This window comes from Thamnophis elegans, chromosome 10 (assembly GCF_009769535.1).
Source record: "Thamnophis elegans isolate rThaEle1 chromosome 10, rThaEle1.pri, whole genome shotgun sequence".
Lineage (NCBI taxonomy): Eukaryota > Metazoa > Chordata > Lepidosauria > Squamata > Colubridae > Thamnophis > Thamnophis elegans.
In genome coordinates, this window is record NC_045550.1 from 25,813,766 (window position 1) to 25,833,533 (window position 19,768).

Here is a 19,768-nt window from a genome sequence, read left to right on the forward strand (position 1 = left end):
TTCCAGGAGGCAACTGGACTTGCTTGTTTTTTCTTTAAAGACGTTTCATTTCTCATCCAAGAAGCTTCTTCCCTACCATCCAGTCAGAACTGAAGAAGCTTCTTGGATGAGAAGTGAAAGATCTTCAAACAAAAAACAAGAAAGTCCAGTTGCCTCCTGGAAGAGCACTTTTGGGCTACACACCACATTGGCATCTTCATTATCAATACTAATACTAGTTCTTCTACCTGTTGCCATTAGCTTGGTCTTCTTTATATTGAATTTAAATCCCATTTATTTCACTTTGCTTCTTGATTTTTATTACTAGAGCTTGCAGTTCCTTTGAATTTTTGGCTATCAAGGCAGGACCATCAGCACAGCACAGATTATTGATGTTTCTTCCTCCAATTTTCTTCTCATCTCCTCCAATCCAGCTTTCCTTAATATATAATCATTATAGAGATTGAATAAATAATGGCAGGTCTGCAGCCTTATCACACCTCTTTGCCAATCTGGAGCCAGTCTATTTCACCATGTTTTCCCCGAATTCTAATTTCTTGACCTATATATACATTTCTCATGAAAACAATGAGATGTTCTGGGATTCCCATTTTTCTGTGACGGGCACAATCAAGGGCCTTTCTATGATTAATGGAACCCATGGTGACTTCTTTTTGGCATCCTTTGGCTTTTTCAATTATCCCCCATGCATAAAGTGTTCCTTAGGCTTTTCTAAAGCCAACTTGAACATCTGGCATCTCTATTCCCATTTCCTCCTCTAACCTATGTTGGATGATTCTAAGCACTATTTTGCTAGCATATAAAATTAAAAATTTGGCTTTTTCAGCAAGCTGGCCTGGCCTGAATAGAATAGAATAAAATAGAATAGAATTAAATGGTCAATTTTAATTTAATCCTAAATTTGATGTAAATTGTCAATTGAAAGTTATTGGATTTCCTATTTAATCTTTTTAAAACTTTTGTCATGTGTGTTTTTATGTTGTACGCTGGCCTGAGTCCTTTGGGAGAAGGGCGGCATATAAATCCAATAAAACCAAACCAAACCAAACCAAACCAAACCAAACCAAACCAAACCAAAAATATTGTATAATATAGGCTGCACCATCTGCAAATCCAGAATAAATAACTGGCAATGTTCCTGATAGAAAAGTGAGGTGAAGTACAGTTGCAGAAAAGTATTGAACAGGGTTGGATACACGTGGCATGCTCAGGACTATGATAATTACTCTTTCATTACCTGAGAGACAGATTAATTAACTTTACTGCCTCTAGGAAAACTAATATGCACACATCGTCTTAGCAATAGATCCTCAGATTTCAGCGATCCAGGTCATTTTTTTTTACATTTTTGTGTTACTGGATTGAACAGTTTTGGGACCTGACATTAGAATACTAAAGCACTTGTAATAACAAAGGTGTGGAGTTGTACTTGTCTCTTCTCTCTGATGAGGAAGGGGCACAGGGAGAAACATTTTACAATTTAATGATTTTTGACCTTAGCTACTGTCTTGCAATTGCCTCTGGTCGATGAATCAACAACATGATACAAGATTATTCTTGTAACACAGGAATAGGTCCAGTAATTAAGCATAAGTGGAGCCGATTCATGCTGGTTTCAAGGAGCATTAGGACTTCGTAGGGTCCTGGGCACTAGAGGCTGTCAGACATAACTATATAGTAGCAGCCTTACATTTTGCTTAGGACAAGACAATATGTCTTTCTCCACCATCCTTTTCTTATTAGTTCTAGTGTGATCTTGTTGGCACCATTTCACTGAGGCTAACTACTGTCCTATAGTTGTGATTAATTTACAGTTAAAATCAATAAAATCACAATTGTATAATACCAAACAAGAAGTTAATAGAATAAGAGCCAAACAATGTGTAAAATGAATAGACTTAGAAAATGAATAAATTAATGATTTCCAGTATTAAACCTGGAACTTTCTTGTGGCTATTACAATCCCACAAACCTTGGCAGCCCTCTTGCATGTTTCTGAAGATGGCTCCACTAACAAGAAGAAATTTTGCTTTTTCTGACCAACTAAATGATTGACTAGCACAGAGGTCATTAATTCAGAGTACTAGGCTTGATACAGAGAACAACATATATATGGCATCAATTGCTTTAATGCAAAGGGAGATAGGCAAACTTGAGATAGCATGTTATATAACTCCCTCCACGAACCATTTTTATTTTCTTTTTTCAGGAGAAGGCAAGAACACAGTCCTCCATTACCACAAATTATGTACTCAAGTTTTTCCACATTTGGGGAAATTGCATGGTTCTGTAGGAAGTTATCACCCAGCCCTCTTCCAGAAAAATGGAATATCCTAGGAAATATTGAAAAGGCAGAATATTTCTCTGGATGTGAAAAGAAAGAAACATGTTTTAAAAGACAGAATAGCTGCCTGTAGCTTCCTTGTTAATGGGCCATTAAGAAGCCCAAGCTAGTCCACTTTACATAATAAAGACTTCTCCACTTCAGCTATAGGAAAGCATGATAATATTGGCCCCAACTGACCATATGGCATCTGAGAACTCAACCAAACCTGGATTCAAAACACAGCCCAGAGAGTTGCCCCTGCATGGCCCCATGGGAGTCTGACAACCAATCAGAATACATTTCTTACACAGGAACAAGAAACAGAGAGGTGGGACTGAACAGGTTATAAAAAGCCTAGCAAGCCCCTTCCTCAGCCCTTCTCTTCTTCTCCACCAACATTGAAGCATGTGATCACCTTTTCTGTTCAGGACTCAAGCCATGTGGTCCTGTCCAACAATAAAACATCTTTCCAAGCAGCAACCATGTCTCCAGTGTCTTTTTCCCCACTTGGAGCCGAACCCAGAAGGACATTTCTTTCATCAGTTCAGCACACCCACATTGTAATGAATGAGTCCCAACTGGAGAAAAAAAAAACCCCTTCTTGTTCATGGTATTTCCCTTGTCAGCTAAGTATCTCCCCAAGCATTGATGTGTAATCAGTGTAAACAGGCAATGTGATAGATCTACCCCATAAGCTGCCATTACAATTGCAAGAACTTTCCTCCTATTTCACTGTAAATCTAGGCCAAGGACTTGCTTCTTATCTAAACAAGCTCCCTCAAACTTCAGCATCATCAAGTATTAGGCTATATACCATAGTCATGCTTTGCTTCTAAGAAGAAACACATCTATCAGATAGAACTAGTTGGGCTAAAGATTCCTCTATAAAGGTTTACTCCAACTGGGAAAGATGTTTTATAAGTGTTCACAGAGGAAAAGCCAAATTGCAAGTGCAAAAGAGCACTTAACACATATGGGGAGACACAGTTCTTGTGGATTGAATTACCTCTAAGGCTCTCATGTCATTATCATTATAAAAGCAGGACTATACTACACAAAGCATAAGCCTCAACATCTTACATCTGAGCATTTTTATTTCAGAATGATACCCACTACAGCTAACAAACTGAATTATGGCATTCCAGATCTTGGGGCTTGAACTATTGTGTACCTATACAATTTTGGTCTCTTCAAAGTTAAGTATGTTTAGATGACGGTATCTAGATATCCCACAAATCGTTTAACTTGTTCAGTTACAGATACTATTATGTGCACTTGTAAAAGCAGCTAGCTTGCCTCTTAGTAAATAAAACTTCTTCTGAAAGTGGGTGGCCAATTTTTCTTCATTGCAAATTGTTGCCAAGGTTGCAAGCTCTGGCTGAGACTCTTGTGTGTCAGAGATAAGATGTCTACATCATCAGCCTAGAGAAGGAGAGTTAGTGGTTTATTTTCTGACTTCGGGTGAAATTTATCATTTATTTATTTAACAAATTCATAAAGCTGCCCAACTCACACATAGGTGACTCCAGGTGGCTTACAACATTAATTGCCTGTAGTGTGCCATGACTGATTCTGGATAGCTTACAGTCTTCCAAAATGATAAAGTTACAATTAAAATTAGCAATATAAGCATAACAATTTAATAATATAACAGGATAATAAATAACAACTTCCATGCCAAGTAACAAGAACGACTAAAATGATTCCTAGAGCCCCAAAAGGTCTTAGTGACTTTTTGAGAAACCAATAGAGTAGAGAAATGAAGTTCCAGATAAAGGAGTCAGAGATTGGGAAACTTGGTTTTAGACAGAGCTTGAAGGATAGAATTCATAGAAAGTTGAAAAAGGAGACCAAGCACATCCTTAATAACTTTCCCAATCGGTATTGCCAAACCTGCCAAAGGTGGTGCTTCTAACATGCATGTAAACTACGGTACTTTACAGTATATAACATTACAGTTCTTTCTGCCAATTTCAACCATAGGTTCTCCGTAGCTATTGAGCTAAAGATTGCCTTCAAATTAATGAAAGTGGCATACACTGGGGTTGGCTAGATTACGATGCTGAATACTGAGAATTTATCTGAAACCTTTTCCACAAAGCTCTTCTTGTAAAGGTGTATGAGATCTTATAGAGCCAAGTTAAAAGCCTCTTGCTCAAATACACCTTGGCATGGAAAAGAAAGCATAACTTCAGCTATGCAGTGTCAAGTTAGGCAACTACCCAGTGGTGGATTCCCAACTGGTTTACTATCGGTTCGCTCATGCTCATGTGCACATTCACATGTGCGTGCAACACTTCTGCGCATGCACAGAAGCGTCTGGGCAGGTGGGCAGAGCCTCCCGCCACTGCCACTTCCAGTTCAGCTGAACAGGGCTAAATCAGAAGCAACCCACCTCTGCAACTACCACCTCTACACACATTTCTCAGAGGAAACTGAAACTTAATTCAGTCATAGAATATCTGCAAGACCAAAATATGCTGATAAACTTGGAAAAGATCCTAGAAGGGGAGCAGAGTTCTGGGAAAGCAGAAGAAACTTCCCAGAAGTAAACTCTGTTCATGATATATACGTACTGGCTCTGTGCTTTTTCAAAGCTGCAATGTCTTTGTAGTTTGTCCCATTACCTCACAGTTATACCCCAAATGCCTCAAATGATACGTGCTACCCAATGAAATTCCAGATTGCTCTATTGCTCAATCACATGTATATTCTAATTTACATACAATTGTAAAGAAGGACTGTCCGTCCGCTTTTTTTTAAGCCTGTATTTGCCTCTAGGGCTGTCCATAAAGTTATTTGTGTTGCACTGTAATGTGTCCTGATCTCCAGTTCAGATATAGCAATAGCAGTAGACTTATATACCGCTTCATAGGCCTTTCAGGCCTCTCTAAGCGGTTTACAGAGAGTCAGCATATTGCCCCCAACAATCTGGGTCCTCATTTTACCCACCTCGGAAGGATGGAAGGCTGAGTCAACCCTGATGGAGATCATGACAATTAGATATTTTATTATAAAGAAAAGCTGAACTAAATCCCTGTTTATTGGCTTTTAATCCTTCTGACTGAAATATTAACATATTTTGGGTAGAAAAGAAAGAGAAAAAGAAGCAGATGCAAGAGGGGGAGAAAGGGTGGGTAGAATGATAGCTACTGCCACTCATTGTATTGCCTTAACAGTCTTCATTGCTCCACATCATATTTACCCTCACTGTTCCTAATATTATTATGTTTCTATTAATTGCTCTAGCTGAGAGGTGGGCTACCTATGAATCCTCTAAAGCCCTAATTATTGGCCCTAAAGGCTGAGGTTTGTGGGAATCATGGAGCAACAATAGTTGGAGGGCACAAGTTTCCCAGCCCTGTTTCAATCTGAGCTGCAAGGGTTGGTGGGTTGTGGCGGGGTGGTTGGAGAGCCAAGTTTTTCTTTCCCTGCATAATTTGTATTCCAAATCTACACCTCACCCTCGAATGATGTACCACTTGTTTCCAATTATGGTAATTTAAAATTAGTTTACTGATGATAGAAAATGTAATTGGATAGGATAGGAGAAAACCAACATTAAGTTGCAATGTAGAATGAAATAAAAATCCAGAATGGGACAAGTATGCAAATCTTCTGGTCTGCTGACAGAGAAAACAGTGAAAGCTAGGATTTCTCATGCTGTAGATGCCTACTTCACTGCACTTCTGTTCCATCATTGGAAAGCATACAGGGCTTTTAACCAGGCTTTTGTTTTCAATTGAAATATCATCCCTGGATTTGTAAATGTTACCCATCATACAGCCTTCCGTTTCTTAGCTTCAGGTGAGTCTCATTGCTCCCTCGACTAGCACAAATAAGTCACTATTGACCTTCCTTTAGTATTCATTAGCCTGACTCCAGACTCTGTGAGACACAAACAAAGGTTGACCCAAGACACAGCTGCCAGAGGAAAGGACAAGATGATATTCTGTCCTTCCCATCCATTTCCAGAAGACGAGGATGCTGGCAGCTCAATCAGAGTTCAACTCTAACAAAGGAAACGGATCATTCCCCACATCTGACAATGACAGCAGGCGATTTTAGGGGATGAAGACTAGACCATGGGGCATATACTGCTTGGTGATCCAAGCGATGAAAATGGCCTAAGACCACAGAGAGGCCACAGAAGAATCATCGCGGTGGATTTCATTGTTGTCGTCCAATATCGGCCGCCTGAAGCAATAGTTTTGCTTTGTCTAATGGCAAGACGAATACAGCACAAGCAAAATCTCTCTCTCTCTCTCTCTCTCTCTCTCTCTCTCTCTCTCTCTCTCTCTCTTTTATTTTTTGAAGCAAGAATTTAGGACAAGCTTGTTAACATCTTTTCCGATTAACACAATTTATTAAAAGGCATATGCTTTTGTGATGCTCATTATGATAAAGGGAACCGCACATTATAAAAATCTGTCGCTATTGCATGATGCCTCAGGAGACTGGCAATAGGACAATTAATATATTTATAAACTTTTAGAAGTGGTTGTGATGGAGAAAGGTCAGGGCAAGAAAAGCTTAGGTTTCAAAAGATATCCCAATGCATATTGGCTTCTTTCTAGAAGCATCTGAGTCTCTGGAAAAGAAAACATCCCATCAGGGCATCAGCTAAGGTAGGCATTAGACCAGGATGCTGCCTGCCAGAAAGTTAATGAATTATGATATAATGACAGTTTTATTGCCTTTTCTTTGTGATATTTTTGATGAACATGCCAGAGAGTCAATCTCTTCAGAAACAAACAGCCTGACAGTGATTCAAGAATAGATGCCTAAGACAGGGCTGGTCCCTGACAATAAGACAGAAATGGGAGGAGGCAACACAAAACACAATCAAATAGATCTGGTTCAGAATAATGGCAAAGCAATATTGCCCATAAATTGATTTATGCTCACCTACATCCTAACATAGAGATTTTTGTTCAGCTTTTCACCTTAACTATTAAGTGGAAATGTCAATTAGTTTGAGATTTAGGATTTCATATTACCATTTTTTGCCACAATTTATAGAGATTCTTATACTATGATGAGAATCAGGATTATTGTTATGTATACATGTGAATAAGCAAAATTCAAGACCAGTGCTTGTTATGCTGTTAAATCTTTTCACAGACAAAAGGGAGTTGTTCTTAGAACTTAACTCCTAGCAACCCAATGGTGCTAGGAACAAGCAGACAGTTTTCTTGCAAACAATACAAAAATGCATTTCCATTTCCTTCATCTGGATTTTTTAAAATTCTCAAATCTAGCTGCAGGCCTAGAATTATTTTGGACTTTCTTCTTCAATTGCTACCAGGCAGGCCCCAACTTCTGAGCCCAGGCAAGACCAACCAGTTGCAGTCACTTCTTTTGCAGTAAGTGCAACATAGTTTCTGCTTTGTACTGGGCTAAATTAATCAAATTCCTTGATTTGCTGTCATTCCACTGGTATACAGTACAATTAGCTGAGTTTCTTAATGACACTGATTTTTTACTTCCTTCAACTAAATCCTTGCAACAGATGACCTTCTATAATTGCCATTCCACCACTATTTGTACATCTTAAAATTTCTTTGTCAGTTTTTCCATATTTATTTCATATTGTACCCTGGTGCACAATTTCAGCAATTTGCTCTTGTTCTTTTTGGCACTATTATAACTTTAATTTTATTTGCATTTTCTAGTAAAACAAAGCTACCTTGGTCTTTGATAGGTTAATTTTCAGATTCATCCTTCTGCTTGCAAGAGTGATGGTGGTGCAGTCATTAGAATGCTGCATTGAAGGCTAATTCTGGTGACTGCCAGGGGTTCAGTCCTCACCGACTCAAAGATGACTCAGCCTTCCATCCTTCCAAGGTCAGTAAAACAAGGATCCAGGTTGTTGGGGGCAATAGGCTGACTCCGTAAACCATACTCACATTTAGCTACAATGAACTTCCCAAACTTTGCTCAATGATGCGGCTCATGCCATTCTCAGGCATATTTAAATCAATTCCTGCCTTCCACCATATTGGTGAAATTACTTTCAGGTAAAACCATGTGAGATAATGAAATTGTGCTGAAATCTTACTAGCCATGCTGCTACTATTTTAAAAGCAGATCTGAAACTGAACTTAGCAGTGTTATATATGGTCCACAATCAATAATCATCTGCTAACCACCATATAAATAATAGCTGCTAATTATTTTCCATATTTAAATTATTGGCTCTTTATGCGTTTCTATTGCCTTTCTAATAATTATGCAGATTTGTTACAGTATGCCAAGATGCTGACATTCACAAAATCTATTTTGGATTTGGCTCTTGCTCATTAAGTCAAATGTCCTTTCATGTTCTTTAACTCTTTGAGTCTCATTTGTCCAATTTAAGTGTTCCTACACTGACCAATTTATTTTATATACTCTCTCAGTTCTTATATGACAATTTATTCTTATTAGAGATAACTGTTGTTATATCTTGTCCATCAACCCAAATCCTATTTGGCTGTTCTGATATTTTTCTTGCTTTAATAATGTTTTTAAGTGTATTCATTATTTATAAGGGCATATTACAGGTGTTGAATTTCTTTTGGTTTAATGGCTACATCACTTATTCTCAAATGCAACTCATAATATATAGAGCCAACTACAATGAAAATATTCATAGTAACAATAGCAATAGCACTTAGATTTCAATACCACTTCACAGTGCTTTACAGCCCTCTCTAAGCGGTTTAAAGAGTCAGCATATTGTCCCCAACAATCTGTGTCCTCATTTTACCAACTTCAGAAGAATGGAAAGCTGAGTCAACCTTGAGCTGGTCAGGATCAAATTTCTGACTGTGGGCAGACTTACCCTGCGATACTGTATTCTAACCACTGCGCCACCAGGGCTCTTACTTCTAAAGCATGACATAATCACCCCTCCTCCCCAAAGGATTCCTACAACCCACTTCAAAAACTGAGGAACAAACAGGTGATATTTTCAACCACTCACATATTTCCAAGAAATGAACAATAAGCTCCTCTACACCACCCAAGACAACATGAATCCTAAGATTCATAAATCTACCTTCTCAATTGTGCCCATTGTCAGCAACATCAAATCACCCATCTATAGATATCACTGTATATTGAGAAACATCTCTAATATTTATTTGGAAAATAGCACTGTTTGTTAAAAAAAATAACTAACCAACATCAAAGCATTTCAGTGATGTCTTTATAAAACTGAGAATGACATTCTGGTGCGGTTTACATTCTTATTTATCAGTAGATTTAGTATCCCTCATCCACCAGATATACCCATAATAAAGATATCACACACTAGTAAAATAACACATTTGCCATGGATGTGAAAAATGTTATGAACAAAAATCTGAAAAAGGTGTGGGAATGCTGTTTTCACCAGGGTACCAATGCCATTATGAAGATTTTGAGCAGTTGGCTTTGGAATGTAACCATATACAGCCCTTTTATTGGCTTACTGTGATACATTGATGATACTTTCATTATGTGGCAACATGAGAAAAGGGAGGTAATGAAATTTCTAGACTACCTAAATCAGTGGTAGTCAACCTGGTCCCTACTGCGTTCCAGCTTTCATGGTGAGCGGTAGGGGTTTTGTCCAATACTGAAGCACTTTCCTTTTTTTAAATTTAATTGACTTTTTAAAAAAATGTCATAGCATTATTTAAAAAATTTCATTAGGTTTTCATAAAATCACCATTACTGTGGAACCGGTGGGCGGTTAGAAAATTTTACTACTAACAGAGATACAAAAGTGGGCGGTACGTATAAAAAGGTTGACTATCCCTGACCTAAATGAATGAACCAAGTCAATAACATTCATACAGAACTTGAAAATAATGGGATTTTATTCTGGGATTTTTAAAATGAAGATGATAATGAGGGATATCAAATGTACAGAAAGGAGATACATACAGACAATTGTTTCAATGCTTCAACACAACACAATCCTCTATAAAATGACCTCTTAGTTTCATAGACAGCTATTCCCTTCCCTTTCCTTTTTATCATTTGCTATTTTAAGTCATAATCTTCCAAACATCATGCTTGTCACTAGATAAGCCCATAGATCTTGGCTACTTCCACCAATCATAATTTACCTTTTGTAAATTAAAATGTTAACATAATTCTTTTTATTAAGCTATGTAAAAAGTTAATAAAATTACAGCTTTGTCATGTCTAGACCATAATACCCAATCAGATCCTGGAATGTTTTGCTAATAGGGCAGAAATGCAACTAAGGTCCAGTTTTACGCTAAGTAACTTCACATTATTCCACTCAAACTAATATCTTTAATCTAAACACTATGTTATACTGTATTGTGAACATCTCATCAACTGGGAGGAACATGTAGTATATTGATACACCCAGGAATGGTGCGGTATTTGGATATTGCAGAAACACAACAGTTATCTCTGTGTGAATATGTTGTCCCCAAAACTGGGCTCTTGCTTGGTGTCAAAGCCGATAAGTCACCGGACATTAGATGTGATATAGAATTGTACTTTTATTTTGGTACCAAGATATAAGGACCCCGGTTTGAAAAGCTAACAAAGGCCAAGACTAGAATCTTATAGCAGTTTTTATAGTCAAGGGATGGTCGCGTTCAACCCTTTGCCCTTCCCCTAATAATGCATGCATAACAGATAATATTGATTGGTTATTTGGATTTCACGTCATTTGTTTTTCACCCCAGGTCACAGGTATCTTGCAAAGTGTGCCACCTCTATGTGGGTTTTACGGTTTTTCTTATAAGCAGCTATTCTTGTTCCTAATATCCTGGCTAGTGGTTTTAAGGTACTAACTTTTGTTTCAATGTTAATGTGTTGCCCCCTTCCTTCCTATTGGAGAGCAGAATAAAAGAACAAACAGTTTTTTCTGAGGCAGCTACCCTGCGACCCCCCTCCCTCTTTAGTGAGAGACAGGAATGGAGCAAAGTTCTTAATTGTCAAGGCAAAGAAATGAAGACAGAGAAAATGTTTTATCAGAATTCATATTCCTCACTCTTATGTCCATTCCATCCACAGCTGGGTCTTATTGCCACATATGACCCTTCCTCTGATCCCCAGGGCCTCACCTGGACATACATTCTATCATCTGATCCTTCAGATTCAAAATACATGCCATGTTATAGCAATGAAGGAAAAAGCTCATGTGGACTATCCCAAATTCTACAGGAAAAGATTTTGCTACTTGTGTTCCCAAATTAAGTGTTCACCAATTAACTGTCTATGGACATTTGATCAGATGTATTTACATAGTTTTCAGAATAGCCAATCATCTATATAAACAAATTACAGTGTGAGATTAACAGTTTTAACATTGTTATTTATAACTCCCAGAATTTCTGGGCAAATTATATGGCAACTTTCTACCGACTTAATGACAAAAATCTTCTACCCAGAATCCTAACTACACTAAGAGCGTGACAGCAAATTTTCACTGGATGTTATTTCTCTATCTGTCCTCCCCATTAGCTCTAGCTTTACTCAAAATATGTGCATTTTCAATTCGGTCAGTGTCTTGTTATCAGCACCAGCCTTCTAGCGTTGGCATTTCTCAAGAGATCCTGCTGGTTGGTATTTCTGACATTGCAATGTGGTACTGCCATTCTTCAGTACCACATGAATACTCTCATCACAATCAGATAAGCAGCATCAAACAGACACATTCAGATAGAATAGGAGTCCAGACAGAGCTCCTCTTCTGAACATGAATACCTGGGGATTTAATAACCTAGCTGGGTCAATCTTTTATATCCTAGTTTCTATCACCCATGCACTATCATGAAACTATCTAGACTGATTGCCTGCAAAAGACAGAACCACCAGTCTTTGACATATAAAGTCAAAGTCACTACTCAATTCCAGCATCCAAATTAAAGTATCTCTGACATATGGCTGCCTTGATTAAAAGAGAACACTTCTGTGAAGGAGAAGCAGCATTTCCTTGTGTAAATAGTTTCATTGTCAAATTGCTCTTATTATTAGGAGGTTTTTTCCCCTTATTATTCTATCTTTCCTTTAACTGTTCCATTATTCCATATCCTGAATTCTGGAATAATGTGGAACAGATTTCTGTCTTCTATATTCCATCCATTCAGTTATCTGAGGATTGCTATCATACTACACCAATATAATGGTGTTCATATTTGCTATCCCTCTCCATTCCTGTACTTGCGTATTATGTTCCTTCCACCATGTCCATTATCTCATACCTTGACATTTCTTGAGGATCTAATCAACTGATTCCAACAATGACTTTTTTGGTCTTTTCCTTTTTCTCAACCCATTTCCCTTTTTCCTATATTTCTTCTGAAATTCATTTGCTATTGCTTGATCAAATTACCTCAACATACTTTTGGCCTGGTTAGGTACCTTTGTATTTAATCCACATGCATTCAACACCCATTTCTGATTCTATGTTTTCTTATTCTATCACACACACTTCTTCATCATCCAATTCCTAGTGTACCCATCTCATATTTATATTTTTTCTGATATACCAACTGTTATCTTCATATAATGAAGTGGGAGGAAGCACACTCTAATACCAGCCATTTTTCTTTCAACAATATATTTCCTTGCAACAGACTGTGTAGTACTCTATCTGTCTATGTAATACTATCTCTAACTATCTTTATCACATCTATCTATCTGTCTATCTCTCTATCTATCTATCAGCATTTTCACTTTTTAATTCTTAGTAATTAATTAATCTATTTATTGGGTTTTTTTGCCATCCATATTAACTTGCAATTGCATTTTTCAGATCCATACTCTTTGTTGCATTATACAATCTATTCAATTTTTGCCACAAATAATTCAGATTGTTGTAGGGCATCATTTGAATGGCATAATCTGTATACAAGAATATGTACATGTTCATGTCCCCAATAATATATCTTTACACTATACAAACTTTCCTTATACATTTATTGCTAAATACATTAAACAACCAAAGGGAAACAACCTTGTCTTATCATTTACTCAGTGTTCAACCATTCACTAATCATTCCAGGTAATGTGATGCATGCTTTACTTCCATGTTATATTAACTTTATCATGTTCAGCAACCAACTTTAAGCTACATATTTTATGCAAATGTTCTACAATTCATGTTCATCAGCAAATTTACAACAAATGATGTTTCTCATATATATATATATATATGTGTGTGTATAAATATATATATATATTTATATCTCAAACAAATATCCAAACAAGAAGTGATAATAAAAATATAATAAACAAAAGTGGAGTTTCAGTAGGATATCATTCCTTTTAATTTCCAGCTCTTCACTTTTGAAAGATTCCACTAAAGAATATTCTTGATCAGCAAGTTTTTTTTCCAAGAATTGTTAATACACAATTGTGTACATAAAATTATTCAGCTGAGAAATACATTCTTAATCCTTGATTTTTTAAAATGATATAAAATGTAGTTTTAAAAAGCCATTAAAATGCAGTGAATGAGAAACCATACATAAATATAACCATAATTATTATCTTGCTTGCCAACAAAATGTAAAGGCTTGCAGAAAGTTTGAAAGTCTAACCTAACCTATCAAGATAATTTGAATTTTATTTCTACTTTACAGGGTACTAGCCATCTTGCTCAATTTGGGTCAAACACTAATGTAATAAGCAATCTGTCTACTGTACAACTTCAATAACACATCATTAAAAATGATGAAGAGTACAAGATGCAGGACCGAACTATGTTTGAAGATTCATTGATTAATATCTGAATGTAATTTTTTTTCCAGCCAGATATGCATCACTTAGAATCACACAATCAAAATGGTTTATTTTGGTCACTGAGTCCAATTCGGTTTAGTGACAGAGTATGAATATGCGGGTACATATATTTATAATTTTTTAAAAAAATCAGCAGATGGCTGTCTAATTTGTGCTTCAGAACTTCCAGTCAAGAAAAGCTCATACCTTCTGTGGAAAATTTGTTCCACTGTTGACTTGCTATGTAGTGTGAAGTTTTTCTAACATTTTAAAATATTATTTAGAATTTTATTTTATTTTTTCAATAAGGAGGAAACAAAATAAGGACTAAAGGTTTATATTGTGAGTGGAATATAAAATTATCAATATCACTAAAAATAGTTCTAGATGCCTGTTGAAATTAAGAGGATTCAAAGGTATGTCTCTAAATCATCAAGTTGAGCCATATGTGAATTCATCAATCTCAGTGTAGAGAGGATTAACCAAATGTCCTTCAGTAACTTGAGTCATTGCAAAAATATCACAGAAAAGCATATTCATTTCGTTCATTTGAAAGTATTGAGGCAAAAAAAAAGAATATATTGAGAACTTATTAGCACAGATTGTCTCAATCTATAGAGTCTACTGTAGTGGCTTGGCCTGTCAGTGTGGGTGGGGGTAGTCTTAGAGGTTGTTTTGTTGGGCTGTTTTCTGTTGCCTGTTGATAGAGGTACTTTTTATCTGATTGTTGGTCTGATGTTAATCTTGGAGTTAAGGTATGCTCATCAGGGTGCTGATTGCTGGTGGGGAGGTGCTTTGTTCCCTTTTTGGTTTGTTGATTGTCATTTTTGAATAGTATTTGGATATTATATGTGTGTCTATGGATAGCTAATTTGTCATAGTGCCAGGCTTCTAGAAATTCCCTAGCATTTTTGGACTTGGTCACAGTTTCCCAGTTGAAACTATGGTTACCTCTGTCCATATATTGTGAAATTAGATTTTTCATCATGTCCTCTCATTCTAACCGGTGTTCATGGAGGTGTTATGCCAGTCTTCTGCCTACAGTGGCTATATATGCTGATTCCATGTGTTTGCAATAGTCTGTTGGTTTCTGAGCTATTCTTGATGTATTGCAGTGTTATTCTTTTTAGAGCTTGTATTGGTTGTGCTGTGTTGGGTTGAGTGCTCAGGCACTTTTGATAAAATTGTGTGGATATCCATTTTGTTGGAAGATGTTGTATAGATGCTCTGTTCTTTTTCTTGCTGTACAGGGTTGCTACAGTGAGTTTATACTCTTTAAATAAAGTTCTTACACAGTGCCTCTTAGTATGCGTGTGTTTCTAGTTTGTGGTCTCTGCTGATCAGGATGTCCAGGAAGGGTGTGAGTTGTTGTTTTCTTCTTCTCTGATAAACTGGATTCCTTTGAAGATGTTGTTGATGTTTTTGAAGATGTTCTCTAATTGGTCCTTTTTATTATGGTGAATGTGTTGTCCACATATCTGATCTGTATTTTGGGCTGCACTTGTAGAAGTACTATCGCTTTTAAATGTTGCATAATGACCTCGCTATAAGTTATCTTGAGGTAAGATGGGCGGCATATAACTTTAATTAATTAATAAATAAATAAATAAATAAATAAATAAATAAATAAGATTTAAAAGTAGTGATCTCATAGATGTACCTTTGTCTATAGGTTTGCCTGTCAAATTGGAACTCTGGTTAGACAAAGGTTTATGAAATCCATAATCCTGGATGTTTCAATGTTCATGTATTTGGTTAAGTCAGGTGTGCTGTAAAACAGTGTGGTCATAAACTCTGGGCTAGTTTTGGATCTAGGGAAAGGGTTAGGACAGGGTTGTCAAACTCCCGGCCTGTGGGCCAGATGCATCACACGCTGGTCATGGCCACGCCTGGTTTAACAAATGGGGGGGGGAGTCCAATACATCACGTGATGCTACCATGAGGACATGAGTTTGACACCACTGGGTTAGGACATCAAATGAGAATATGATTTTGTCCTCATCTATAATCATCTCTCTGATTGTTTTAAGGCACTGTACTGGGGAGTCGATGGACTGTTTGCTTCCTCTTGTGAGCTTTTTTGTTAATTCTTTTGTGATATTGTAGCAGGGGTGGGTTCCTCTCGGTTCGCACCGGTTCTTGCGATCCGGTTCGTCAGTGAACCCGGAAGTAATTAACTTCCGGGTTCCTAGCTCCTAGCCCCTGAAAAGGATTTGGAGAGATGGTCAGCTGGTCTTTTTTGGGGGGGAATCCCCAGAACCAGGAGCGCAGCCCATTCCCCCTCCCAAGAAGACCTTTCCCGCCTCGGCGGCTGCAGGGACCACCCCACCACTTTATCTTCCTCCTTCTCCTCCTCCTCCCCTTCTGCCCTGAGCAGCAGCAGTGGCAGCCGAGCCGGGAAAGGGGCGCTTTGGCAGGGCTGTGGAAGCCCTGTCAAAGCGCACCTTTCCCGCCTTGGCGGCTGCAGGGACCACCCCGCCGCTTCATCTTCCTCCTCCTCCTCCTCCCCTTCCGCCCTCAGCAGCAGCAACGGCAGCCGAGCCGGGAAAGGTGCGCTTTGGCAGGGCTTCCACAGCGCTGTGGAAGCCCTGTCAAAGTGCACCTTTCCCGCCTCGGCTGCTGCAGGGACCACGCCGCCACTTTATCTTCCTCGTCCTCCTCCTCCCCTTCCGCCCTGAGCAGCAGCAGCAGCAGCCGGGCCGGGAAAGGTGCGCTTTGGCAGGGCTTCCACCGCGCTGTGGAAGCCCTGTCAAAGCGCACCTTTCCCGCCTCGGCTGCTGCAGGGACCGCGCTGCCACTTTATCTTCCTCCTCCTTCTCTTCCCCTTCTGCCCTGAGCAGCAGCAGCAGCAGCCGGGCCGGGAAAGGTGCGCTTTGGCAGGGCTTCCGCCGCGCCCCCAAGGACCGCTGACCTCGCGCCGCTGCTTCTTCTTCTTCCCCGGTCTTCCCAGTTAGCTTGCTTGAAGCTCCGAGGAGGCGGGAGGAGGGTCGCAGGAGTGGAAGTGGGGGGAGGTCTCCCCGGCCAGGAAGAGCTGAGAGGCTGCCGGCCCCTTTCGCAGGAAAGTTAACTTTTCTTGGCAAAATCCTGCCCCCCCCCCTGCGTGGGTGAGTGGTCGGCTGTCCTCTTCCCGTAAGCCGCCCGGAGTTACCTGTGTGTGAGGTGGGCTGCCCTATGCATTTGCGTGTGTGCGCTGGAGAGAGAGTGAAAAAGAGAGGGAGAAATAATTATATTAATTAGATAGATCAGTCTTTCTCCACCTTGGAGACTTGAAAGTGTGTGGACTTCAACTCCCAGAAAGGGAGTTGGGAGAAAGGGAGAAAGGAGGAGAGAATGAAAGGAAGATGGGGGAAAGAAGAAAGAGGTAAGGAGAGGAGGATGGAAAGGAGAGAAAGAGGGGGAGAGAGGGTAGAAAGGGGAAGAGGAAGAGCAGGAGTAGGAGAAAGGTAAGGGAAGAAGGAAGGGGAAGGAGAGGAGGAAGGAGGAAAGTAGAGAAGGGAGGGAGGGAGAAAGGAAAGGGAAAGGAAAGGAGGATGGAAGGGAGAGAAAAGGAAGGAGAGAGGGTAGGAAGGGAAAGAGGAAGAGCAGGAGCAAAGGAGAGGTAAGGGAAGAAGGAAGAGGAAGGAGAGGAGGAAGGAAGAAAGTAGAGAAGGGAGAGAGGGTGAAAAGAAAGAGGTAAGGAGAGGAGGATGGAAAGGAGAGAAAGAGGAGGAGAGAGGGTAGGAAGGGGATGAGGAAGAGCAGGAGTAGGAGAAAGGTACAGGAAGAAGGAAGGGAAAGGAGAGCAGGAAGGAAGAAAGTAGAGAAGGGAGGAAGGGAGAAAAGAAAGGGAAAATAAGGTGGTGTTATAACAGGAGGGATGGTAAACAAAGCAACCCAAACTGTATATTATAACCTATTAAATGAAATAATAAATGTATAAGAATGATAAATGTTAAAACACTTGTAACCAAACGACATGCTATATGTGATGGTGGGTTTTTTTCTTTTTGTTTTGTTTTGTTTTGATTGTTGTGGGTATGTGTCGTCTATGTAACAAAAAAAATAAAAAAAATTATTTTTATAAAAATGTGGAGAAACACTGAGATAGATGATAATGAGATGAGGGAGGGAGAGGGAGAGAGAGAGAGAGACCATAACTAGATAGACAGATAGGCAGGCAGATAGACGGATGGATAGAAAGAAAGAGAGAGAGATAGGTAGGCAAGCAGATAGATGGATGGAGAAAGAGAAGGGGAAAGAGGGAGAGGGATACCATAACTAGATAGGCAGGCAGATAGACAGACAGATGGATGGATGGATAGAGAGAGAGAGGATGTTTATAATTAAGGTGACCAGACGTCCCTAGCGAGGTCGCGGGCTGGCAGTAACCGCCGCAGCCTAGCTCCCCCCCCCCCTCCCGGTCAATGGTGTCCCTCTTTACCAATCTGAAAATCTGGTCACCTTACTTGATTAAGTAATTCTGAGGTGGTTGATGGTTCTGTGAGTGCCTGTCCTTTATAATTTTCCACATTGCCTTGATGGTTTTTATTCCAGTGATTTTGTCTTTCCTGTTCTTAGGCTTAGGAAAAAAAAACTGGTTTCATTGGCAGTCTTTTTTTTGGGGGGGGGGGGGATTTTTATTTTTTTGGTGTTTTCCTAGCACTGTCATAGTTTGTGGGTGTGGGTGGGTGTGTAATGTCCCACAGTTATCTATGCATTAATAATGATCTAGTAATATTAATAATATCTAGTAATTAGTAATATCTAGTAATAACATCGTCTTGGCCACTCCCACCGGGTCACATGGGTGGCAGGCCACTCCCATCCGGTCACATGGGCAGCAAGCTACTCCCACAAAGGAGGCCACGCCCACAGAGTAGGTTCAAACAATTTTTGAAACCCACCCCTGTATTGTAGGTAGGGGGTCCTTGGTAATGATACAATTGTATGGAGAGATATGTATCAAGCTTGTGTGTTTTGGGACATCTATAGAAGTGTGGAGGATGGGTCCAGTGTTTCTCATCCATTGGTAATTTGGCCTTTCTTGGTTAGGTCACTGAAGTTTGGATAGATCAACAATCTCCCACTGCCTTCCCAAAGAATCCGTGTTCTAGGGTTTACTGATCCTGAAGATAATGTGAGTTTCTTACAGAAAGAAAATGCAGGGGAATAAGAGGGGGTAGGAGCAATTGATAACTTTCAATTTATAATTTTTAATACATTTCTTGAGTTCCTCAACTTGTGATTCTGAATTCTACACTTTGGCTTGGGTTCAGCTATTAGGAGTAAGAGAAAAATGCACAGAACATGTAATGCTCATTTCAGAATGGAAGGCAAAAAAAAAAAATTCCTAGGTATTTTCCATGCATTTTCTATTTCACACGGGTCATACAATGGATGGGGAGATATGATGAGCTATTTCGGAGTTTGATGGTGGCATTCATGCTATCAGATTTTCAAAAATTAAATATACGCTATATTGCCAAAAGTATTCGCTCACCCATCCACATAATCAGAATCAGTTGTGAGCGAATACTTTTGGCAATATAGTGTATCTGCCGATTTTAGAATGTGGCACTTTATCGGCGCCAAGTAAGAAATGAATCTTTTCCTGCCAATTCAGTAAGTACAGGGGGAGAAACATTGTTGCGCATGTGCAGAGCAGAGAGCTTCTATTCCTACCACTAAGTACATAACGTTGGTAAAATGCAAGGAGAGAAGCAG

The 19,768-nt window shown here is 39.1% G+C and overlaps 1 pseudogene; it reads right to left on the bottom strand.

Annotated features, from left to right (window-relative positions):
• Window positions 1-2,206: 2,206 nt before the first annotated feature.
• Window positions 2,207-2,344, bottom strand: LOC116514472 (annotated as a pseudogene).
• Between the last annotated feature and the right edge of the window lie 17,424 nt (window positions 2,345-19,768).